The 27,331-nt window shown below is 36.3% G+C and overlaps 1 long non-coding RNA gene, 5 other non-coding genes and 1 pseudogene across 6 annotated transcripts; all 7 read right to left on the bottom strand.

Moving 5' to 3' along the window:
- Positions 1–2,807: 2,807 nt before the first annotated feature.
- Positions 2,808–18,720, bottom strand: LOC133639714 (uncharacterized). Its single transcript, XR_009823844.1, has 9 exons — positions 18,389–18,720; positions 13,233–13,279; positions 12,953–13,027; positions 7,182–7,316; positions 6,910–6,976; positions 6,664–6,716; positions 6,424–6,463; positions 3,594–3,670; positions 2,808–3,506 (listed from the first exon to the last, which is right to left on the bottom strand). It is a non-coding gene; the product is annotated as an uncharacterized LOC133639714 (long non-coding RNA).
- LOC133640175 (small nucleolar RNA SNORD60) lies at positions 6,540–6,629 on the bottom strand. Its single transcript, XR_009824078.1, has one exon. It is a non-coding gene; the product is annotated as a small nucleolar RNA SNORD60 (small nucleolar RNA).
- Positions 6,785–6,876, bottom strand: LOC133640181 (small nucleolar RNA SNORD60). The gene has a single exon (XR_009824084.1). It is a non-coding gene; the product is annotated as a small nucleolar RNA SNORD60 (small nucleolar RNA).
- On the bottom strand, positions 7,053–7,142 carry LOC133640177 (small nucleolar RNA SNORD60). Its single transcript, XR_009824080.1, has one exon. It is a non-coding gene; the product is annotated as a small nucleolar RNA SNORD60 (small nucleolar RNA).
- Positions 7,394–7,483, bottom strand: LOC133640178 (small nucleolar RNA SNORD60). The gene has a single exon (XR_009824081.1). It is a non-coding gene; the product is annotated as a small nucleolar RNA SNORD60 (small nucleolar RNA).
- LOC133640180 (small nucleolar RNA SNORD60) lies at positions 13,103–13,192 on the bottom strand. Its single transcript, XR_009824083.1, has one exon. It is a non-coding gene; the product is annotated as a small nucleolar RNA SNORD60 (small nucleolar RNA).
- A 1,675-nt stretch (positions 18,721–20,395) lies between the features above and the next one.
- Positions 20,396–27,331, bottom strand: part of LOC133639696 (caskin-1-like) — a 122,489-nt pseudogene continuing 115,553 nt past the window's right edge.

Here is a 27,331-nt window from a genome sequence, read left to right as displayed (position 1 = left end):
CTGGCTGGCGTAGGTGGAGCGCTAATGTTTGTATCATAGTTCTGTGAGGTCCGGTTGCTAAGTTGCTAAATTAGCCTTAGCGTCGTTAGCAACAGCATAGTTAAGCCTTGCCAGGCTGAGAATTTTTAACCGTGTAGTTACATGTCCATGGTTTAATAGTATTGTTGATCTTCTGTCTATCCTTCCAGTCAGGGGTTTATTTATTTTGTTTTTATCTTCATTTGAGAACGATGCTAGCACGTTAGCTCAGTAGCTAAGTGTGTCACCGATGTATTGTCTTGGAGATAAAAGTCACTTTAAATGTCCATTTCGCGTGCTCGACTCTCATTTTCAAGAGGATATAGTATCCCAGGTGGTTTAAAATACAAATCCGTGATCCACAATAGAAAAAGGAGAGTGTGGAATCCAATGAGCCAGCTTGTACCAAAAAAGATACGTCCATCACTGCCTCTCAAGTCCTTCACTGTAACGTTCCTCATCTACGAATCTTTCATCCTCGCTCAAATTAATGGGGTAATCGTCGCTTTGAATCTCTCGCTCCATTGTAAACAACGGGGAATTGTGAGGAATACTAGCTCCTGTGACGTCACGCTACTTCCGCTACAGGCAAGGCTTTTTTTTTATCAGCGAGCAAAAGTTGCGAACTTTATCGTCAATTTTCTCTACTAAATCCTTTCAGCAAAAATATGGCAATATCGCGAAATGATCAAGTATGACACATAGAATGGACCTGCTATTCCCATTTAAATTTAAAAAAATCATTTCAGTAGGCCTTTAAGTGTGTTAGTCTTAGCTTCTATATATCAAGTATCAAAAGACGGGCTTATTTCTATGATCAGTTATACGATGTGGAGCAAGAATCATTCAAATGGACATAATTACTCAGAGTGTTAAATACTGACTATAATCTACTTTTGTAAACGTTCATAAGGCAGTGCCAAGTTTCCATGCTTTCAGTGACCTCACTACTTTGAATTTTCTCTCACCTAAAAACCTCCAGCATGAGACCATTTTAACAATACAGAAAATACTATTAAAATGCATTAATATACTTTTTTTTTTTTAATAACAAAAATGAAATTATAGTTAGGACACAGTAACAATTTAATACATAATACTACCTTGTGTGTAATCTTGAATTATTACATATATGTGTGAATTAATGTAAATGTAATATGGATTTACTTTTCTGGGTCTTTGTCCATCCATCCATCCAACCCTGGCCCTAACCAATCTGGCGCCCTAGGCAGGATTTTAGATTTTAGGATATTATATGAGAATGTTATGTTATGATTATCTTTAACCGAATCACAGCAGTGCTCAAATTAAAAAACAGCATTCCCTCTCATGAGATATTGCTTAATTAACATTAATGATGTGCACTTTAACAACTAGGCTTACAACTATACCTAATATATAAAGGGGTGGAAAAGTGACTATTACCTGCGGGGCAAACATTAGCTAACCAGAAGGCAATAACAATGTAAACAAAAAACACCTGCTTAAAAGATCTAATACAAATGTCCCTGAGGAATGTAAGGTGGGAGTACTGTAATTACCTAACGTTACATTATTATTTTCCATAACAATTTAGCCCCCTCCACAATATTAACCCGACGTTAAAACAGAACTAGCTATTTATTGATTAGCAATTGCCGAATCATGTAACATTAGCTTAATGCTAAAAAGCCAGGTTACTATCCCATTCTGTAACAGACAAATAATTTCATGTAGGCTACCTGCTACCTCTGTCTTTTTCTCGTTTCTCTTCTTCTTTTCTCTTTTTTCTTCCCTGGGCACCTGACAGTTTTGGCCGTTTTGACATCTTGTGTTGATTTTTTGATGTGGTAAGAGTCATGATACGGGAAGGGAGGGGGCGCACCGTGCGGGGGTAATGTTGTAAAAAATAATATTTCTATTAAATAGGCTTTACAATGCATTTTAATTAACAAGGGATTATTCTTTGTATTTAGAAATAATAGTACCAACTTTTTTTTTTTTCTCCAACATTTGTGGCACTGGCGTGGCGCCCCCTGATGGACGGCGCCCTTAGCATTTGCCCATACGGCCTATGCCACGGGCCGGCCCTGCATCCATCCATGGTAGAAAAAGGATGGATGGATGGACAAAGACCCAGAAAAGTACCGGTAAATCCATATTACATTCCAAAAATGACATCTACATTAATACGTATAACAGGGTCAGTGTCTAGTTTTATTACACATAATGTGTCACATGAAAATACCTGGTCTTTTGTCATTAGGAACTTTTGTCTCGCCATGTTCTCCTACTGCATTTGTCCCATTTAGAACTTTATTTCATTATATTTTATGTAGGGCCCAACTTTTGGGAAAAGTATTGACTACATTTCCATTTCATACAATCCTAATAACCATACAAGAGCAGTGGTGTCTGCCACAGGCATTTACAACTAAACTATGCAGAGGAGAACAACATTGTTATATACATGTTTTAATGTCAATAAGTCAATCCAAATGCCAAGTTTCCTTTAAGTATGGTTTATTTTCTAGTAATGTGGGATTTAGCTGGACCTGCAGTAAAAAATAGCTCCCAGTCAGATTGCTTGCAACTGGGAATTAGTTCTTATCCTTCACTTGGTCATTCAAGACTCGATTTGTTCGCCAACATGACATCTTTAGCTTCACAGGTGGAGGAAATCATTTCATCCTTTAATGTTAAGAGAAAAATGTACTGCATAAAATTATATTTTAATCTCATTGTGCATTTGTTGTAAAGAAATACCGTAATTATACATTTATACTCATATTTAGGGTTACAAACTGTCTCATAACTGCGCCGTGGCCCTCAATGACACTCGTGCCCTCCAGGTTTAAGTCCAGAATATTAGACTTTTGCTGCAAACTTTTACACTACTTTATAAAATCATAAAAAAGGCAAAGTTGTTTTGGTTTTTTTTAAACAAGATTAGGTGCGGTATAACTTGACTTGATAGTATTCGGTTGCATTTAAAAGAAAAGCTGCTCAAAACCTTAAAAACATTCTGACCACAACCTCTTGTGAGAAGTCTTTAACCTCTTAAGGCTCAAGCTGTTTGTTTACATGCTTTTTAAAATTATTTCTCTTTGCTATTTGGGCTTATTGGACCCTAATTAGAATAAAAACTAAGAATCATCTTTTGACTTGATGTACTTAGTCCATAAGTACACAAACGTGTACTTCATGTTTAGTGACATGCTAATTCTTATTCCTCCAAATTCCATTGTATGTTATACTCTTCTGACACCACCAGATGGCAGTATAAGTGTCCACATAAGACCCCAACTCAGTAGTGTACACCATTTTGGAAATAAGAGCTAAAAGGTGCTGTCCTTAGAGGTTTTTAATCAAAGATTCAAGTGAACCAACAACCTTACACGAGCACTTGAAACACAACTTTATGCCATTTACTTTTACAAACTAATCTAATAGTTACTTTCACAGTTTACACTTTGCATGTGCAGCCACAGACACTTCATCTTATAAACCTGGGAGACAGAAAAAAAAGAAAGAAAAGCAGGTTAATACGATGAATTAGACTCAAACTAGAACCAGTAAAACTATTCAAGACTTACATAGTCTGGTCAACTGGATGTCCAGCTGTGGCACAGACATCATTGCAAGTGTTGCACTTGTGGGCCTCACTCAACATCTAATGGAGGGGAAATTAGGGATGAGCAATTTCACCTGAGATCTACTTTGGCATACATTTAGCATATCTTTTTAAAAGGTTACAAAGGCTCCCAATTTGGCTGCTAGTGTATGCTAACATATTTTAACCATTCTTCATCCACTTGTTAATATCTGGTTACATGATTCTTTCTACACTTCTGTTGAAATGTAAAACATACTTATTCTTCTGTTGGTGTACTTGACATTAGTTTTGGCCTACATTATAAATGTACCGTATTTTCCGCACCATAAGCCGCACCTAAAAACCACAATTTTCTCAAAAGCAGACAGTGCGGCTAATAACCCGGTGCGCCTTATATATGGATTAATATTAATATTTATTTTCATAAAGTTTAGGTCTCGCAACTACGGTAAACAGCCGCCATCTTTTTTCCCCATAGAAGAGGAAGCGCTTCTTCTTCTACTGTAAGCAACCGCCAAGGTGAGCACCCGCCCCCGTAGAAGAAGAAGCGCGCGGACATTACCTTTCATTTAATTTGTGTTTCTGTAAAGACCACAAAATGTCTCCTACTAAGAGACACGCGTACAAGGTTCCACTGACTTTTGATATTCCTGTGAACCGCACTGTGGATACAACGGGAACACGTACGGTGAATATTCGCACCACAGGGAACGAGAAGTCGTCTTCACCGTGGTTCTAGCTTGCCATGCTAACTGCCAGAAACTTCCACCCACGGTGATATTCAAAAGGAAGACCTTGCCAAAAGAGAACTTTCCAGCCAGCGTCATCATAAAAGCTAACTGGAAGGGATGGATGGATGAAGAAAAGATGAGCGAGTGGTTGATAGACGTTTACGCGAAGACACCGGGTGACTTTTTTCACACAGCTCCGTCCCTGTTGATCTACGACTGCATGCGCGTCCACATCACAGATGGTGTCAAAAAACAAGTGAAGCACACCGAAGAAGAAGAATAATTCGATGGATTTGTGGATGAGGAATAACTTCAGAAAGTGAGCTTTAAATGTTTATTTTGTGTGTTGTGTGACATTAACGTTCGAGCAACGTTGAGTTATTGATGTTGCTATTGCTCTGCACTATTTTGAGTGTTACTATTTTTGTGATTGCACATTTGCACCTTACATTTTGGGAGTGAACAGAGTTGTTAGAACGCTGGTTTGTAATATATTATTCAAGTTTGACTGACCTATCTGTTTTGTTGACATTCCCTTTAGCGTAGCGTAGGTGCGGCTAATAGCACGGGGCGGCTAATAGGTAAACAAAGTTTTGAAATATGCCGTTCATTGAAGGTGCGGCTTACAACACGGGGCGGCTTATGGTGCGGAAAATACGGTATTGTAAAGCTACAATTGGGTTGGAATTTCTTTATTTTCTTATATGAAAATGACTAAAATTATGTGATTTTGGAAAAAAATAGATAAATATTGAAATACATTTTTATGAGGACATCACTGCACATACAAGTCTTAGTAGGCCAGCAGCCAAGAAGAGCTGTTGTAACATGTTTTGAAGGGTTTATCATCCATCCATTTTCTACCGCTTATCATTTACATACCAAATATATATTTGGAGAATGGATTCATGGAGGTACCAAAAGAATAGATCTACCGTATTTTCCGCACCATAAGCCGCTTACAACACGGGGCGTGTTGTAAGCCGCACCTTCAATGAATGGCATATTTCAAAACTTTGTTTACCTATTAGCCGCCCCGTGCTATTAGCCGCGCCTACGCTGCGCTAAAGGGAATGTCAACAAAACAGTCAGATAGGTCAGTCAAACTTGAATAATATATTACAAACCAGCGTTCTAACAACTCTGTTCACTCCCAAAATGTAATGTGCAAATGTGCAATCACAAAAATAGTAACACTCAAAATAGTGCAGAGCAATAACAACATCAATAACTCAACGTTGCTCGAACGTTAATGTCACACAACACACAAAATAAACATTTAAAGCTCACGTCTGAAGTTATTCCTCATCCACAAATCCATCGAATTCTTCTTCGGTGAGCTTCACTTGTTTTTTGACACCATCTGTGATGTGGACACGCATGCAGTCGTAGATCAACAGGGACGGAGCTGCGTGAAAAAAGTCACACGGTCTCTTCGCTCATCTTTTCTTCATCCATCCATCCCTTCCAGTTAGCTTTTATGATGACGCCGGCTGGAAAGTTCTCTTTTGGCAAGGTCTTCCTTTTGAATATCACCATGGGTGGAAGTTTCTGGCCGTTAGCATGGCAAGCTAGAACCACGGTGAAGGACAACTACTCATTCCCTGTGGTGCGAATATTCACCGTACGTGTTCCCGTTGTATCCACAGTGCGGTTCACAGGAATATCAAAAGTCAGTGGAACCTTGTACGCGTGTCTCTTAGTAGGAGACATTTTGTGGTCTTTACAGAAACACACAAATGAAATGAAATGTAATATCCGCGCGCTTCTTCTTCTACGGGGGCGGGTGCTCAACTTGGCGGTTGCTTACCGTAGAAGAAGCGCTTCCTCTTCTACGGGGAAAAAAGATGGCGGCTGTTTACCGTAGTTGCGAGACCTAAACTTTATGAAAATAAATATGAATATTAATCCATATATAAGGCGCACCGGGTTATTAGCCGCACTGTCAGCTTTTGAGAAAAATTTTGTTTTTTAGGTGCGGCTTATGGTGCGGAAAATACGGTACTATATTATATCATTTATATTGCGCAATCCCCTCAAGCTGTAGTTCAGCTGTCAGAACTGGAAGCATCAACTCACCAGCAGGTGGACGAGTCCCGTCCTAAATGCAGCATTCAATCTGTAAACATAATAGCAAAAACTTACAAAGCGATCCATTGCATATTTTCAAACACAACAGTAAATTTTTTTTAAAAAAGCCTCAGGATTAAAGTAAGAATCATAAACTGTAGTCCAGCTGTCATAGTAGGTGTCAGAAAAGTATTGTATAAATGTCATCATTGGCTTCATTTTCATTAAACGGGTGTGACAAAAACTCACCAGCTCTCGTGTCACCAACTCGCCCTCGTGGGAAGTTCCCTGCGTTGCGCAATCTGAGTAGAAAATAGGCCAGCGTGTAAGACTGGGAACATAATGCAGGATACATTTTAATAGCATCACAAAGCCTCAGTATGATCAAAATGGAATCACAAGCTGCAGTCCAGCTGTCATAGTAGGTGTCAGAAAAGTGGTTTGGATTTGTCATCAGCGGCTCAGACTCGGCACAACACTTTATCAACAACTCACCTATACAGTCGTCCCTTTATCAAGCTGGAACATTCTTTGTATGGGACTCTGTTGTGCAAGATGCAATCTATACAAGTCAAAAAAGAGGAAAAGTTGGCACATACAAAACAAACAGCATCACTTTATGACACTAAACAGTAATTAAGCCTCAGCATTGAAATTAGAATCACAAGCTGTAGTCCAGCTGTCATAGTAGGTGTCAGAAAAGTGGTTTGGATTTGTCATCAGCGGCTCAGACTCTACACAACACTTTGTTTGTATCAACAACTCACCAGCTCTCCAATCCAGTCGTCCCTTTATCAAGCTGGAACATTCTTTATCAAGCTGGAACATTCTTTATCAAGCTGGAACATTCTTTATCAAGCTGGAACATTCTTTGTATGGGACTTTGTTGTGGAAGATGCAATCTATACAAGTCAAAAAAAGAGGAAAAATTGGCACATACAAAACAAACGGCATCTCTTTATGACACTAAACAGTAATAAAGCCTCAGCGTTCCAATTAGAATCACAAGCTGTAGTCCAGCTGTCATAGTAGGTGTCAGAAAAGTTGTTTGGATTTGTCATCATTGGCTCAGACTCTACACAACACCAGGCATGTGATTTGACCACAATGAAAAAGACGGAAAAAACTTCCGGGGGACGAAGGCCCAGCCAGGTCCAGGGTCCTAGGAAGTCGGAGAAAGTTCTACATGTAAACAAACTAAGGTGAGTTCAAGGACCGCCAAAATTAGTAGGACAAAACGGCGCTCGCCAAATACCCGAATCAGTGAAGCATGTTTAATATAAACAGCGTGTTTCATAACAATTAGGGAGGTTTGTGTCATGTTTGTCCTCCAGGCATGTGATTTGACCACAATGAATAAGACTGAAAACATTTCCGGAGGTCTGGGGGACGAAGGGGGGCAACTCCTGGTTTTTCACCAATTTAACATGCTAATATTAACAAAGACCGCACCATTTGAAGAAAATATTTGAGTGTTTAAAGACATGAAAACATCATTAATAGAACATACATAAGCCAATTATAATAATGAATGACTGTATATGGTTCAGTCCCAACAGTATTTAGTCACTAATATTTACATCTCGTGTTCATTTCACATCCACATTGATCAGTGTTATTATTTACAGTATTACCACATTACTTCAGTTCATGTAATGCAGCGTGTCTCAAAGTGTGGGGCGCCCCACTGGTGGGGAATAGAGACATGACAGGTGGGGCGCGAGGAACGGGAGGAAATTTCACTGAGATTTTTTTTATTTTTTTATTATTATATTCTTTGATTTTTTTTTTTACTATGCTTTCATTTTCCATACACACTGTAAATCATTTTGTGATTCTGTCTGTGAAATCCGCTATATAGATAAATGTAAATTACTTATTTTTCCTGTAGGCTTTACATTTCTAGGTAGGAGCGAAAGTTTACAGACATAGCAACAGTAACTAATGGGGGCGGGGCTAAGCGGAAGCTCTGTGAATGGCGAGTCACTGTGCGAGGATTTGCCGTTTTGCAAATACATCAAAAATAGAGCCACTGCTGATGAGCTGTTCAAGATAATGGACAGTTTCGGACCTTAAATGGGAAAACTGTGTGGGCTTTTGCTCGGATGGCGCGCATGGCAAAGTCAAGAAACGGGCTGCGGGCTCTAATAAAGAGGGTTGCGCCAAATGCGCATTGGACACAATGTGTCATTCACCGGGAAACACTCGCGTCAAGGCAGCTCAGCCCCGAACTCAATGAGGTTTTAACAGTGGCAGTGTCAAGCCTGCAACCCCCATTTGAAAAGCTGTGCAGTGCAAAACAGACTCATTGCAGCCATTAATGCTGGAGTACTGTAAAACTCATGTTCACTTCCCTGTCCGCCTTTTTTTGGCAAAGATTGCAAAGTGGCACTTTTATTTTCATTTATTATTGAACTTGATGCAAGTTATTTGATTTATTATTGAACTTGATGCAAGTTATAACACTTTTTTTGATTTATTATTGAACTTGATGCAAGTTATAACACTTTTATTTGATTTATTATGGAACTTGATGCAAGTTATAACACTTTTGTTTTATTTATTATTGAACTTGATGCAAGTTATTTGATTTATTATTGAACTTGATGCAAGTTATAACACTTTTATTTGATTTATTATTGAACTTGATGCAAGTTATAACACTTTTATTTGATTTATTATTGAACTTGATGCAAGTTACAACACTTTTATTTGATTTATTATTGAACTTGATGCAAGTTATAACACTTTTATTTGATTTATTATTGAACTTGATGCAAGTTATTTGATTTATTATTGAACTTGATGCAAGTTATTTGATTTATTATTGAACTTGATGCAAGTTATTTGATTTATTATTGAACTTGATGCAAGTTATAACACTTTTATTTGATTTATTATTGAACTTGATGCAAGTTATAACACTTTTTTTGATTTATTATTGAACTTGATGCAAGTTATAACACTTTTATTTGATTTATTATTGAACTTGATGCAAGTTATAACACTTTTGTTTTATTTATTATTGAACTTGATGCAAGTTATTTGATTTATTATTGAACTTGATGCAAGTTATAACACTTTTATTTGATTTATTATTGAACTTGATGCAAGTTATAACACTTTTGTTTTATTTATTATTGAACTTGATGCAAGTTATTTGATTTATTATTGAACTTGATGCAAGTTATTTGATTTATTATTGAACTTGATGCAAGTTATAACACTTTTATTTGATTTATTATTGAACTTGATGCAAGTTATAACACTTTTATTTGATTTATTATTGAACTTGATGCAAGTTATAACACTTTTGTTTTATTTATTATTGAACTTGATGCAAGTTATTTGATTTATTATTGAACTTGATGCAAGTTATTTGATTTATTATTGAACTTGATGCAAGTTATAACACTTTTATTTGATTTATTATTGAACTTGATGCAAGTTATAACACTTTTATTTGATTTATTATTGAACTTGATGTAAGTTATAACACTTATTTGATTTATTATTGAACTTGATGCAAGTTATAACACTTTTTTTGATTTATTATTGAACTTGATGCAAGTTATAACACTTTTATTTGATTTATTATTGAACTTGATGCAAGTTATAACACTTGTTTTATTTATTATTGAACTTGATGCAAGTTATTTGATTTATTATTGAACTTGATGCAAGTTATAACACTTGATTTATTATTGAACTTGATGCAAGTTATAACACTTTTGTTTTATTTATTATTGAACTTGATGCAAGTTATAACACTTTTATTTGATTTATTATTGAACTTGATGCAAGTTATTTGATTTATTATTGAACTTGATGCAAGGTATAACACTTTTATTTGATTTATTATTGAACTTGATGTAAGTTATAACACTTTTGTTTTATTTATTATTGAATTGATGCAAGTTATTTTATTTGATATTGAACTTGATGCAAGTTATACCACAGCTGCACAGTTATTTTATTTATTGTTGAACTTGATTTTATGTTATTGAGTTTGACTGTATAAAACTTGATGTTACTTGATGTTCGATAAATTTGAAAATGTTAAGCTCTGCATTAGTGTTCTGTTGGGGTGATGGGGGCAGGTGGGGCTTGAAAACTCCCCCTTGTCCAAAGTGGGGGATGACAAAAAAAGTTTGAAAACCACTGATGTAATGTAAACATTTCATTCTTTTCGCCAAAATAGGATATACATTTATGAAAATGATTAAACATGTTTAGTATTGTTTACTCATATTGGAAAAGAGGAAATAATGATAATGTGAGGACATATTGCATGAAACAAGTGTGAACATATTTACCTTCAAGATTGTTACACCACTGACAATAGTTTCAACAGACTACATAAGAACTTAATATTACAAAATAGTATTATATGCACATTTATTTCAAATAAATTGTTAACTGGATTCAATAATGTGACTCTTTGAATTTCTGTCATTTCATAATATATTTTCACGTGGCTTTTTATTTTTGGAAAAACCCATTTATATTTCGCAAAGCAATAATTGGTTAATATTTAAAACAAACATGCGTATTTCGCAAGCAAATATTTTTTAGCTGACCTCATTATTAACAACCCTGTCTGCAACTGAAGTGGCTTGTGGGTGGATCTTTCCTCTCCATGTAAACAAAGGATGAAGTCTGTAAGGTTTGCTCACTTTGGGTTGACATCCAAAAGTAGCAGCTAGTGAAAAGTTGGTTTTCCTTGCTTCAAGTTGTTTCATATGTTTTTGCCGTTTCGCATGTACTTCCAAAGCCTTGAAACCTCGTGATCCATAGTCAATATTATCATGACACCACGTGCACAAAACCTTTCCGGGACCATCGATTTTCCGAATAAAATCACCGAACAAAGTCGTAACTTCCTTCTTCCCAACAGTATCTGTGATTTCCCTTTCCATCCAGTCCCATCCAAACTTATTTTTGACATGTTTATCAATTTCTTTTACTCGTAAAGCGTCCTTTCTCTCCAGAACCGACATCGTTTACATATGGAAAATGGCCGTAGTAACCATTATGAATGATGACGTTATTAAAGGCCTACTGAAATGATTTTTTTATTTATTTAAACGGGAATAGCAGATCCATTCTATGTGTCATACTTGATCATTTCGCGATATTGCCATATTTTTGCTGAAAGGATTTAGTAGAGAAAATCGACGATAAAGTTCGCAACTTTTGCTCGCTGATAAAAAAAAGCCTTGCCTGTAGCGGAAGTAGCGTGACGTCACAGGAGCTAGTATTCCTCACAATTCCCCGTTGTTTACAATGGAGCGAGAGAGATTCGGACTGAGAAAGTGACGATTACCCCATTAATTTGAGCGAGGATGAAAGATTCGTGGATGAGGAACGTTACAGTGAAGGACTTGAGAGGCAGCGATGGACGTATCTTTTTTCGCTCTGACCGTAACTTAGGTACAAGCTGGCTCATTGGATTCCACACTCTCTCCTTTTTATATTGTGGATCACAGATTTGTATTTTAAACCACCTGGGATACTATATCCTCTTGAAAATGAGAGTCGAGAACGCGAAATGGACATTCAGTGCCTTTTATCTCCACGACAATACATCGGCGAAATGCTTTAGCTACGAGCTAACGTATAGAAACAAAAGAAATAAACCCCTGACTGGAAGGATAGATAGAAAATCAACAATACTATTAAACCGTGGACATGTAAATACACGGTTAATGCTTTCCAGGCTGGCGAAGGTTAACAATGCTGTGCTAGCGACGCCATTGAAGCTAACTTAGCAACCGGACTGCACAGAGCTATGCTAAAAACATTAGCTCTCCACCTACGCCAGCCAGCCCTCATTTGCTCATCAACACCCGTGCTCACCTGCGTTCCAGCGATCGGCAGAAGGACGAAGGACTTCACCCGATGCGTTTGGCGGCCCGGAGACGTAGGAAGTCAAGGTGAAGTCGGCGGCTAGCGCTCCAACAAAGTCCTCCTGGTTGTGTTGCTGTAGTCCGCTGCTAATACACTGATCCCACCTACAACTGTCTTCTTTGCAGCCTTCATTGTTCATTAAAAAAATTGCAAAAGATGTCCAGAATACTGTGGAATTATGAAATGAAAACAGAGCTTTTTGTATAGGATTCTACGGGGTACCATAACCTCCGTTACTCGGACTTCGTCACGCGCATACGTCATCATACCGCGATGTTTCCCGGGAATTTTAAAATGTCACTTTATAAGTTAACCCGGCCGTATTGGCATGTGTTGCAATGTTAAGATTTCATCATTGATATATAAACTATCAGACTGCGTGGTCGCTAGTAGTGGCTTTCAGTAGGCCTTTAACGTCACCATTCATAACAGATGTCCTGATTGGTCACAAGGAACATATCGACCAATCAACTACGGCGTAATATAAACTACGTCTCGAATCTTGATTTAGGGTGGGGAAAAAAAACGGGAGATAATTTTTTTCTTTTTCCCGAGATTAAAAAAAGACGGAATTCCGACTTTAGACGGAAAAATCACATGCCTGCAACACTTTGTATCAACAACTCACCAGCTCTCCAATCCAGTCGTCACTTTATCAAGCTGGAACATTCTTTGTATGGGACTTTGTTGTGCAAGATGCAATCTAAACAAGCCAAAAAAGAGGAAAAATTGGCACATACAAACAAACAGCATCACTTTATGACACTAAACAGTAATGAAGCCTCAGTGTTACAATTAGAATCACAAACTGTAGTCCAGCTGTCATAGTAGGTGTCAGAAAAGTTGTTTGGATTTGTCATCAGCGGCTGAAATGAAACGGCTGATTATGCTACAATGGCCGGCCTTACCTTGAAGTTCTTCATAATGGCGCTCTCTTCATTTCGATCAGCCTCCACTGTGGGGAAAACAGTCGAAAGATGAGTTGGCTTCAGATTAGCGTCAAAAAACCTCCCAGCGGAATTTTGGACGGGCCCGCCATCTGTGCTGTGGCGCACGGCAGATTGAAGCTAAGACAAAGTTAGCATGCTAACGTCGGCTTGTTATATAATGGGAACAGCCACGTATGAAAGCAGATCAACTAATGATCCACAAGGGAAATTGTTCCACAGTAGCTCAGTTACAAAGGATGGAAAGTGTAATGCAGGTTTAAAGTACACTAAAAATGTACCGTAGTAGCTAAAATAAAATATACCATGTAATATTTACATATTATATATACAGTATGATATAAACCTGAAAGCCGCACTGAATGAGGAATAGACTTTGACAAGAGGTTTGACAGGCAGTGTTTCCCACACATTCATTTATTTGTGGCGGCCCGCCACGAAAGAATTACGTCCGCCACAAATTTTTTGTCCTGTCCAGCTTCTCAGGCAAATCATATAGTTGATGTAGATGTCCATATACCGTATTTTCCGCACCATAAGCCGCACCTAAAAACCACAATTTTTGTCAAAAGCTGACAATGCGGCTAATAACCCGGTGCGCCTTATATATGGATTAATATTCATATTTATTTTCATAAGGTTTAGGTCTCGCAACTACGGTAAACAGTCGCCATCTTTTTTCCCCGTAAAAGAGGAAGCGCTTCTTCTTCTACGGTAAGCAACCGCCCCCATAGAAGAGGAAGCGCTTCTTCTTCTACTGTAAGCAACCGCCCCATAGAAGAGGAAGCGCTTCTTCTTCTACTGTAAGCAACCGCCAAGGTGAGCACCCGCCCCCGTAGAAGAAGAAGCTCGCGGATATTTCATTTCATTTGTGTGTTTCCTTAAAGACAACAAAATGTCTCCTACTAAGAGACACGCGTACAAGGTTCCACTGGCTTTTGATATTCCTGTGAACCGCACTGTGGATACAACGGGAGCACGTACGGTGAATATTCGCACCACAGGGAATGAGAAGTCGTCCTTCACCGTGGTTCTAGCTTGCCATGCTAACGGCCAGAAACTTCCGCCCATGGTGATATTCAAAAGGAAGACCTTGCCAAAAGAGAACTTTCCAGCCGGCGTCATCATAAAAGCTATCTCGAAGGGATGGATGCATGAAGAAAAGATGAGCGAGTGGTTGATAGACGTTTACGCGAAGACACCGGGTGACTTTTTTCACGCAGCTACGTCCCTGTTGATCTATGACTGCATGCGCGTCCACATCACAGATGGTGTCAAAAAACAAGTGAAGCACACCGAAGAAGAAGAATTCGAAGGAATTTGTGGATGAGGAATAACTTCAGAAAGTGAGCTTTAATGTTTATTTTGTGTGTTGCGTGACACTAACGTATGAGCAACGTGGAGTTATTGATGTTGCTATTGCTCTGCACTATTTTGAGTGTTACTATTTTTGTTATTGCACATTTGCACATTACATTTTGGGAGTGAACAGAGTTGTTAGAACGCTGGTTTGTAATATATTATTAAAGTTTGACTGACCTATCTGACTGTTTTGTTGACATCCCTTTAGCGTAGCGTAGGTGCGGCTATTAGCACGGGGCGGCTAATAGGTAAACAAAGTTTTGAAATATGCCGTTCATTAAACGTGCGGCTAACAACACGGGGCGCCTTATGGTGCGGAAAATACGGTAGGCTGTTCAGAGTTACTTTACAAAAGAGAAGTGTAGTATACTTCTCTTGTTGCCTTATTTGTATTTGACCACTACTGCTTTCTGTTTATTTGTTACTGACTGTGGCAGGACACCTCTGCCTCTGTTTCACTTTATGTTGCTGGTAAATAATATGCTTGTAATAGTAGGCGAAAGTTAAATTATTTAGTATGCACTAATTAAAGGGGCAGAGCTTTAAGAGACATTTTAGCTTTTATATTTTATAAGAGATATATTTTTTGTAAGAACCACAATTAATAAATATATTTCAGTGAATAACTTATTGTTCAAATCTGTATATAAATATGTACATAAAGTGTTGTAATTATATTGTAAAATGGATGGATGGTTTAAAACAAAACTGTTATTAATTAGTAAGTATACATTTTTTGAGCCTTTTTAGAAAAAATCATATTGTAGTAAATTTCACAAATTACTCGATGATGTCATGGTGACCACGCCCCCACCGCCACAGGTATCTTGGCAGTTTATGGGAAACACAGAGGCTTTTGTTAATGAGGTACAACCACTGGTTTACTCGCCCCACGACACTGTTTGACTCATAACGTGATTATAACAATAGAACGATTAGAGCCAACATGTGGTGTTATACACTGTTTGACTCATAACGTGATTATAACAATAAAACAATTAGAGCCAACATGTGGTGTTATACACTGTTTGACTCATAACGTGATTATAACAATAGAACAATTAGAGCCAACATGTGGTGTTATACACTGTTTGACTCATAACGTGATTATAACAATAAAACAATTAGAGCCAACATGTGGTGTTGTACACTGTTTGACTCATAACGTGATTATAATAGAACAATTAGAGCCAACATGTGGTGTTATACACTGTTTGACTCATAACGTGATTATAACAATAGAACAATTAGAGCCAACATGTGGTGTTATACACTGTTTGACTCATAACTTGATTATAACAATAGAACAATTAGAGCCAACATGTGGTGTTATACACTGACTCCTAACGTGATTATAACAATAGAACAATTAGAGTCAACATGTGGTGTTATACACTGTTTGACTCATAACGTGATTATAACAATAGAACAATTAGAGTCAACATGTGGTGTTATACACTGTTTGACTCATAACGTGATTATAACAATAGAACAATTAGAGCCAACATGTGGTGTTATACACTGTTTGACTCATAACTTGATTATAACAATAGAACAATTAGAGCCAACATGTGGTGTTATACACTGACTCATAACGTGATTATAACAATAGAACAATTAGAGCCAACATGTGGTGTTATACACTGTTTGACTCATAACGTGATTATAACAATAGAACAATTAGAGCCAACATGTGGTGTTATACACTGTTTGACTCATAACGTGATTATAACAATAGAACAATTAGAGCCAACATGTGGTGTTATACACTGTTTGACTCATAACGTGATTATAACAATAGAACAATTAGAGCCAACATGTGGTGTTATACACTGTTTGACTCATAACGTGATTATAACAATAGAACAATTAGAGCCAACATGTGGTGTTATACACTGTTTGACTCATAACGTGATTATAACAATAGAACAATTAGAGCTAACATGTGGTGTTATACACTGTTTGACTCATAACGTGATTATAACAATAGAACAATTAGAGCCAACATGTGGTGTTATACACTGTTTGACTCATAACGTGATTATAACAATAGAACAATTAGAGCCAACATGTGGTGTTATACAGTTTGACTCATAACTTGATTATAACAATAGAACAATTAGAGCCAACATGTGGTGTTATACACTGACTCATAACGTGATTATAACAATAGAACAATTAGAGCCAACGTGTGGTGTTATACACTGTTTGACTCATAACGTGATTATAACAATAGAACAATTAGAGCCAACGTGTGGTGTTATACACTGTTTGACTCATAACGTGATTATAACAATAGAACAATTAGAGCCAACATGTGGTGTTATACACTGTTTGACTCATAACGTGATTATAACAATAGAACAATTAGAGCTAACATGTGGTGTTATACACTGTTTGACTCATAACGTGATTATAACAATAGAACAATTAGAGCCAACATGTGGTGTTATACATGTTTGACTCATAACGTGATTATAACAATAGAACAATTAGAGCCAACATGTGGTGTTATACATGTTTGACTCATAACGTGATTATAACAATAGAACAATTAGAGCTAACATGTGGTGTTATACACTGTTTGACTCATAACGTGATTATAACAATAGAACAATTAGAGCCAACATGTGGTGTTATACACTGTTTGACTGAGACTGTACAACAATATAGCCCAATACGTCTCTCCTCAATTGAGCCAAATTTAATTCTGTCTGTTTAATTCCTTGCTTCTTGTCTTTTTTAATAGATGTCATCAGTGTTTGAACCTGACAGATATTTTACTTAGAATTTTTACTAACTGAACTTTTTTTACACTAAAATTTTCTGCATAGCTCCTTTTTACGTAGAATATTTCTGCATTTAATTTTTTTAACGTAGATTTATTCTGCATAGATTATTTGTACATCACATTTTTATACACTGAATTTTTGTACATTGACGATTTTTAAACTGATTTTTTTTTACATTTTATTTTTACACTACATTTTAACACACATCTTAGTCAATTCAATTGTCAGCATAATTTGATACATCAAATTATGCTGAAAATTCAACAAATTCAGTGTAAAAAAAAATCAGTGCAGAAAAATTCAGTGTAAATTTGTTTTAGTATTTAAAAAAAATTCAGTGTAAAAAAAAAATCATTGCGGAAATACTCGTAACTTCAAAATTCAAGACCTACTTTTGGTAAACTTAGACTGAAGCAATCAATCCTGTCTCAGAACCTGCCAATAAGGTGTCAAGTTTGAAGCCACTTTAAATTTTTACACTGAATTATTCTACAATGGATTTTTTTTTACTTTTAGTTTTTACACAGATTTTTTCTGCATCTTTTCACATCAAATTTTTACGTGCCGAATTTAAAAACACAGCATTTTAACACATTCTTCTTGGTAAATCTGAAAAATAAGAATTGATTAATTATTTCTAAAGTTACTCAAGTTTAGGTGAAAAACGCTTTTTTGGTGTCACCTCCACTTTGGAACTACTTTAAAAAAAAAAAAGATTAGCTTCCGGTTAGCGTCATTTTAAAAATAACAAACATGCTAGCTAACTGCTAGCTTGAGCGTCTCGCAAGAATTCGCCCTCAATATCTTCCCTTAATATCTCAACTTTGAGAATGATGTGTGCAAATAATGACAAGTCGCATAAAAGCCACGTTGAACGCTGTTAAAAGCCAATTTAAGGCGATTTTTGTTACGTCTTTCGAACACGTGCTACTGCTGAGACGCCACGTGGTCGCGTGCACTCACCTCGCCTTTCTTCTTTTCAAAGAAACGTTTAGCTGGTACACAAATGGAGGATATTTGGACGCCATTTCCTGCCATTTTGTGTTACAGAAAGACAGACTGACTAACAATTGGCCGTTTGTGTGCGCAGTCCCCAGCAGCCGAAGTAAAGAAAGGACGGGGGAGGGGCAGAGCAGAGATTTTATTTAGCTTCCGTCCGACCCAAACCGGAAATCCCGCCCCTTAACTTCCGTTAGGCTCGCGAACCACAATATTAGGGAATAATTTAAAAATATATAAGATATTGACTATATAATACTACGTATGTATAATATTATTCCAATATGTAATAATATACATTCTAAATTTAAAACGGTCGTTTTTTTTGCTGTCATGGCAACTACGTGCCAGAGCAATCGGGCCAATCACGTGGGAGCTAGAGCATCATGGGAGTTGTAGTACACTCCAATATTTAAGCCAGAGAAAAAAATGAGGAATAACCTATTCTATAATAATATATATGTTAGTATTATAATAATAAATATGTTAGTATTATAATAATATGTTAGTATTATAATAATAAATGTTAGTATTGCGCAGTAACACTGCAGAGGCCACCACAGTGTATATGTTTTTGTTATTATTTATCCTTTTGTAGCTGTGGCAACACTAAATGGTCCCTAGTGTGTGAATGTTGTCTATCTGTGTTGGCCCTGTGATGAGGTGGTGACTTGTCCAGGGTGTACCCCACCTTCCGCCCGAATGCAGCTGAGATAGGCTCCAGCACCCCCACGACCCCCTAAAAAAGGGAGAAGCGGTAGAAAATGGATGTATGTATGTAGAAATGTCTGGTTGCATCAGCTCTGCTCTTTTAATGTCCTTTGATGTTTCCCCTCTTACACACATGTTTATGTGTGCTATGGCTATGAGGGTTTTTTCCCCCCATTGGCCTCAGTCTTGACCCTCTCCAGGGACCCGGGCTTAGACTGAATATCCCCCCCACCCCCCAGTGTTTACCTGTTTCTCACCTTTTTTGTAAGGTGCGCCGGAAGTTGGCAGACTCGTCAGCGATCCTGTTCTGTCTCCCTGTAATGTTTGATCCTGTTCTGTCTCCCTGTGATGTTTGATCCTGTTCTGTCTCCCTGTAATGTTTGATCCTGTTCTGTTTGATCCTGTTCTGTCTCCCTGTAATGTTTGATCCTGTTCTGTCTCCCTGTAATGTTCGATCCTGTTTTGTCTTCCTGTAATGTTTGATCCTGTTTTGTCTCCCTGTAATGTTTGATCCTGTTCTGTCTCCCTGTAATATTTGATCCTGTTCTGTCTCCGTGTAATGTTTGATCCGGTTCGGTCTCCCTGTAATGTTTGATCCTGTTATGTCACCCTGTAATATTTGATCCTGTTGTCTCCCTGTAATATTGTATCCTGTTCTGTCTCCCTGTAATGTTTGATCCTGTTCTGTCTCCCTGTAATGTTTGATCCTGTTCTGTCTTTCTGTAATGTTTGTACTTGTTCTGTCTCCCTGTAATGTTTGATCCTGTTCTGTCTCCCTGTAATGTTTGATCCTGTTCTGTCTCCCTGTGATGTTTGATCCTGTTCTGTCTCCTTGTGATGTTTGATGCTGTTCTGTCTCCCTGTGATGTGTGCTCCTGTTCTGTCTCCCTGTGATGTTTGATCGTGTTCTGTCTCCCTGTGATGTTGATCCTGTTCTGTCTCCCTGTAATGTTTAAACCTCTTGTCTCCCTGTGATGTTTGATCCTGTTTTGTCTCCCTGTGATGTTTGATCCTGTTCTGTCTCCCTGTGATGGTTGATCCTGTTCTGTCTCCCTGTAATGTTTGATCCTGTTCTGTCTCCCTGTAATGTTTGTCTGCTCTTGAATGGGATTGTACTGAAAAATCTTAATTTCGCCTCGGGGATGAATTAAAGTATTTCTGATTGTGATAACGAGGTATCTTTAGGACCAGTTTGTTTTCAAATCCAAATCTAGTTGTGGGCCCGGGAGACGCCGTGCTTTAAATCAAACGTACCTACGGCATATTTACCTTTAAAAATACCCTCATCCTTATTTGTGGCAGCGCTTGTTTGTTAAACATTGAAATGCATAAAAACCCAGGGACTCTTTGACAGATTGAATCCTTACATTTATTCTGGTCACACCTGTACGGGAATGCAGAAACACAACCTTAGACCTTAGACCTTAGACCATGGCACGACACATAATGCATCCATGTTTATCATCACACAACTCTTCAAATATATCTTTTTCTCCCCCCACCCCCACCCCCGCGCCCCCACATAGCATAAAAATACAAGTGGACTCTTCATGGGGTGAATTTGAGCCACTATTTGGAAACACACTGAAAGTGGGTCAGCAAAAAGGGACACCTTGAAAGTCTTGCTTCTCAGAGGACAAAGTCAACACAGCTACTGCTGGGAAGGATACAGGTGGTCGCTTGAAAGAAAAAGTCAAGTATGAGAGAAGACTAGCAAGGCACAGAGAGATGCAGAGTCAACAAATAATGGATGGGCCAGAGGCAGTTGGACTAAGCAGCACTAGGAGGCGCTCTAACAGCCAGATATCATAAAGGATAGTGGATGTAACAGCCAGATATCATAAAGTATAGTGGATGTAACAGCCAGATATCATAAAGTATAGTGGATGTAACAGCCAGATATCATAAAGTACAGTGGATGTAACAGCCAGATATCATAAAGTATAGTGGATGTAACAGCCAGATATCATAAAGTATAGTGGATGTAACAGCCAAATATCATAAAGTATAGTGGATGTAACAGCCAGATATCATAAAGTATAGTGGATGTAACAGCCAGATATCATAAAGTATAGTGAATGGAGCAAACACATGATTGAAGTATTATCTTGAAAACACAGTTCACAGCAGCAGGACACAGGGAGGATGAATGGAGCTTAAGTCGAGTCTTTCTTTTCGAAGCTCTTTTTCACACTGAATTTATGGAACTGAATTTTTGTTTGATAATGAATTTATGTAACAGATTTTTTTTTTTTTTAAATTTTGTAAACTACATTTTTTTATACTGAATTTACGTTATAGATTTTTTTTTTCATTTGAATTTTGTAAACTGAATTTTATTTTATACTGAATTTGTGTAACTACATTTTTGGGGATTTTTCTGCACTGATATTTTTTTACTTAGAATTTTTATACACTGAATTTTTACTAACTGAACTTTTTTTTTTACACTGAACTTTTCTGCATAGCTTCTTTTTACATAGAATATTTCTGCATTTAATTTTTTTAACGTAGATTTTTTTCTGCATAGATTCTTTTTACATCACATTTTTATACACTGAATTTTTGTACATTGAAATTTTTAAAACTGACGTTTTTTTTTTTTTTTACATTTAATTTTTACACACTAAATTTTAACACACATCTTACTCAATTAAATTGTCAGCATAATTTGATACATCAAATTATGCTGACAATTCAACAAATTCAGTTTCCAAAATTCAGTGTAAAAAAAATCAGTGTATAAAAAATCAGTACAGAAAAATTCAGTGTAAAATTTTTTTAGTATTTAAAAAAAATATCAGTGCATTAAAATTCAGTGTAAAAAAAAAATCATTGCGGAAATATTCGTAACTTCAAAATTCAAAACCTACTTTTGGTAAACTTAGACTGAAGCAATCAATCCTGTCTCAGAACCAGCCAATAAGGTGTCAAGTTTCAAGCCCCTTTAAATTTTTACACTGAATTATTCTACACTGGATTTTTTTTAGTTTTAATTTTTACACAGATTTTTTCTGCATCTTTTCACATCAAATTTTTTACATGCCAAATTTTAAAACACAGCATTTTAACACATTTTGTGCACAAATTCTGTATTCCATGAAATCGTCAGCAAAAAAAACAAAAAACAATTGATTAACAAAATTCAAACGCAAAAAATTCAGTGTTCAAAAAATCAGTGCAGAACAAATCAGTGTAAAATATATTTTTTGTCTATAAAAAAAATCAATGTAAAAAAACATTCAGCGTAGAAAAATGTGTAACTTCAAAATTCAAGACCTACTTTTGGTAAATTAAGACTGAAGCCATCGATCCTGTCTCAGAACCAGCCAATAAGGTGTCAAGTTTGTAGCCACTTTATATTTTTGCACTGAATTTTTCTTTTTACACTGGATTCATTTTACTTTGAATTTTTACACACTAAAATTTTTTTACACTGACTTTTTCTGCCTAGCGTCTTTTTACATCAAATGTTTATACACTGAATTGTTTCACATCAAATTTACACGCCAAATTTTAAAACACCGCATTTTAACACACATTTTGCGCACTAATTTTGTATTCAATGAAATCGTCATAAATAAATAAATGAATAAATTGACAAAATTCATACGCAAAAAATTCATGGTAAAAAAAAATCAGTGCAGAAATATTTGTAACTTGAAAACTCAAGACTGAAGCAATCGATCGTGTCTCAGAACCAACCAATGAGGTGTCAAGTTTGAAGTCACTTTAGATTTTTACACAAGTAACTTTTTTACACTGAAATGTTCTGCATAGCTTCTTTTTACATAGAATATTTCTGCACTGAATTTTTTTTCACGTGGAATTTTGTTAGAATAATGATGTATATATCATCACACTAACTTTAGTATGCTTAAAGTCCGTTGCTTTAGTTATTAGCTATTGTGCTCAAGTTAGACTTTTCTAATCTATGCAAGGACAAAACTTCTTGTCTGAGGGGTGGCCTCAGCCACAGATGTTATCTTTGTTTTAGCCCGCTAACAGCCAAGGACTTCAAGGACCTCAAGGAAGATAAGATGACAGCACGCAGACCAAGCAGAGACTTCAAGGACCTCAACGAGGATAAGATGACAACACGCAGACGAAGCGGGGACAAGGCGAAATCACAAGGCCTCCAGCACATTCCGTCACGTATTGTGCGTCCTGAACCTGCTTTGCATAATATATGTGACCACTCCCTTTAGAGGCGGCCTCAGTGATGTTGACTATGGAACTCCGAATAAAAAGAGGGACGCAGGAGCACTAAGGGTGCAACTCCATGCGTTCTCCTCATGGGCTAAATTGAACTCTGTCTCTGCATGATTCCTTGCTTCTTGTCTGTTTAATAGATGTCATCAGTGTTTGAACCTGACATCATCTTCTGCATAGATTATTTTTACATTGAATTTTTACACACTGAATTTTTGTACAATGACAGTGTATAACAATTCAGTGCAGAAAACTTCAGTGTAAATATTTTTAGTATATAAAAAATTCAATGTAAAAAAAATTCAATGCAGAAATATTCATAACTTAAAAACTCAAGACCTACTTTTGGTAAATTAAGACTGAAGCAATCGATCGTGTCTCAGAACCAGCCAATGAGGTGTCAAGTTTGAAGTCACTTTAGATTTTTGCATTGAATTTTTTTTACACTATTTTTTTTACACTGGATTTTTTTTTATTTTGAATTTTTATACACTGAACTTTTTTTTCACATAATTTTTCTGCATAGCGTCTTTTTACATCTAATTTTTCGGCACTGAATTCTTTTTAGCTCTGAATATTTTTACATAATTTTTTTTTACACTGGATTTATTTTACCATTGAATTTTTACACACTGATCTTTTTTTACACTGAATTTTTCTGCATAGCTTTTTATATCAAATGTTTATACACTGAATTGTTTCACATCAAATTTTTACACGCCAAATTTTAAAACAACGCTTTTTAACACACATTTTGCGCACAAATTTGTATTCAATGAAATCGTCAGCAAAAAAAAAAAAGTTAATTTGATTAACAAAAGTCAAATGCAAAAAATTCAGTGTAAAAAAAAATCAGTGCAGAAATATTTGTAACTTGAAAACTCAAGACTGAAGCAATCGATCGCGTCTCAGAACCAACCAATGAGGTGTCAAGTTTGAAGTCACTTAACATTTTTTACACTGGATTTTTCTGCACTAATTTTTTTTACGCAAAATTTTTACACAATTAACTTTTTTATACTGAAATGTTCTGCATAGCTTCTTTTTACATAGAATATTTCTGCACTGAATATTTTCACAAGGAATTTTTCTGCATAAATTATTTTTACATCACATTTTTATACAATAAATTTTTAAACATTGAATTTTTTAAAACAGATTTTTTTTTTACATTTAATTTATACTCACTGAATTTTAACACACACAGTTTTACTCAGTGAAATTGTCAGCATCATTTGATGTAAAAAAAAAGTTCAGTGTACAAAAAATCCATGCAGAAAAAATCAGTGTAAAATATTTTTTGTATATAAAAAAAATCAATGGATTTTTACACAAGTAACTTTTTTACACTGAAAATTTCTGCATAGCTTCTTTTTACATAGAATATTTCTGCACTGAATATTTTCACATGGAATTTTATCTGCATGGATTATTTTTACATCACATTTTTATACAATTAATTTTTAAACATTGAATTTTTTAAAACAGATTTTTTTTTTTAGATTTAATTTATTCTCACTGAATTTTAACACAACACAGTTTTACTCAGTGAAATTGTCAGCATCATTTGATGTAAAAAAAAATTCAGTGTACAAAAAATCCATGCAGAAAAAATCAGTGTAAAATATTTTTTGTATATAAAAAAAATCAATGGATTTTTACACAAGTAACCTTTTTACACTGAAAATTTCTGCATAGCTTCTTTTTACATAGAATATTTCCGCACTGAATTTTTTCACGTGGAATTTTTCTGCATAGATTATTTTTACAATGTCTGCCAAATTTTAAAACAACGCATTTTAACTAGAGATGTCCGATATTATCGGCCGATAAATGCGTTAAAATGTAATATCGGAAATTATCGGTATCGGTTTTTTTATCATCGGTATCGTTTTTTTTTGTTTTTTTTTAAATTAAATCAACATAAAAAACACAAGATACACTTACAATTAGTGCACCAACCCAAAAAACCTCCCTCCCCCATTTACACTCATTCACACAAAAGAGTCGTTTCTTTCTGTTATTAATATTCTGCTTCCTACATTATATATCAATATATATCAATACAGTCTGCAAGGGATACAGTCCGTAAGCACACATGATTGTGCGTGCTGCTGCTCCACTAATAGTACTAACCTTTAACACTTCATTTTACTCATTTTCATTCATTACTAGTTTCTATGTAACTATTTTTATATTGTTTTACTTTCTTTTTTATTCAAGAAAATGTTTTTAATTTATTTAATTTAATTATTTTTATTTTTTTTAAAGTACCTTATCTTCACCATACCTGGTTGTCCAAATTAGGCATAATAATGTGTTAATTCCACGACTGTATATATTGGTTGATATCGGTATCGGTTGATATCGGTATCGGTAATTAAAGAGTTGGACAATATCGGAATATCGGATATCGGCAAAAAGCCATTATCGGACATCCCTAATTTTAACACACATTTTGCGCACAAATTTGTATTCAATGAAATCGGCAGCAAAAAAAAAAAAAAAATGTATTGCCACAATTCAAACGCAATTCAGCTAAATTCAGTGTCCAAAAAAAGATTTTGAAAGAACCTCCCTAGGGACACACCATTATGTGTGTTTGCATAACGTGTGTGAGTGTGGAACCGATTAATGTGCGGGGAGTTGGAGGGCACACACGTCTACAAGTCCGCTCATTTCAATAACTACAGTATGAAGGTGAAGAAGGACACTGACTTCATCAGGACGACAACAGCAAGGACACACACACACACACACACACACACACACACACACACACACACACACACACACTGGGAGGGTTATGATGCACCAGCACCCTCCCAAAGAAGAGGAGCGGCAGATCAAGCGATCCAAAATGCGTCCTCATGTTTTTTCCTCTTGGAAAAATCCTCCTCAGCCTGCAGGCGAGAGTGTTTATGTGCTTCTCTGCAGGAGGCGGGGCCTCCGAACATCACAGGCACAAGACCACACCCTCCTCCATCACACCTTTGTGGCCCCTGGAGCCATTTTCCTCCACACTCCAAGGGAAGGGCAAAGAGCGGGGGCGGGGGGAAAAAGCCACTTGGGAGGTCAGTCGAGCATGGCGTCCAGCTGGTCCGCCAGGTCGTCAAACATGCTGCCGATGTCGTCCAGGATGGACACGGTCGTCTTTTTGCTGGAGGGGGAAAGGAAACATTTTTACTTTACAATTAAACAAAGCGTTTTATTGGGAGAATTGATCTTACTCATCTGCAGAGAGGACCGGGCGTGTTTTAGATATTTTTAAGTGTTTTTTTTTCAATCCATAGTCATGTTTAAAGCAGCTAGTATGTCCCCATGTAGAGTGTCTTCTCGTGAACTCCTTGCTTTTATCTTATACCTGGTTCACACCAACGGCGCTTGCCGCGCTTTAAAGCGGCGAGCAAAGCGCCGTCATTTTTGTCAATTTTTCCACTAATAGCCCGATCTCCGAAGTAATGTTATGCTTTGATACGCTTTGATACGCTCTGATACGAATTAGTTGCCGCTTTGTTACCGTTCCTCACGATTTGATGCCGCTTTGATACGCTTTAAATCACGCTTTGATACGTTTTATTACGCTTTATTGAACTTTATTACACTTTGATGCGATCCTGACGCTTTAAATCAGGCTCTGACACGATTATCAAGCTCTGTTGTGCATTGTTACAACAAAAATAAGAAAAAAATGTGAAAAACTCAGTATACTAAGTTTTCCCCACATTTTTTTAGATTTATCTATTTATTTGATTTCTCTTTTTGTTTTATTATATACAGGATAAAATACATAATGTAATAAAAAAGAGAAATATGATAAACAAATAAGTAAAAAAAAAAAGTGAAAAACTCAGTATACTGTTTTCCACACATTTTTTATATTCATTTATTTTTTCAATTTCTCTTTTTTCCCCGTTATATTATGTTTATTATTTATTATGTTTTATATCTTCATTTCTTTTATTTCTTTGTCATCTTAATAAA

The sequence above is a fragment of the Entelurus aequoreus genome, linkage group LG22 (assembly GCF_033978785.1).
Source record: "Entelurus aequoreus isolate RoL-2023_Sb linkage group LG22, RoL_Eaeq_v1.1, whole genome shotgun sequence".
Taxonomy (NCBI): domain Eukaryota; kingdom Metazoa; phylum Chordata; class Actinopteri; order Syngnathiformes; family Syngnathidae; genus Entelurus; species Entelurus aequoreus.
The sequence above is the reverse complement of the archived record's forward strand: the minus strand, read 5'-3'. Positions and strand labels throughout refer to the sequence as shown.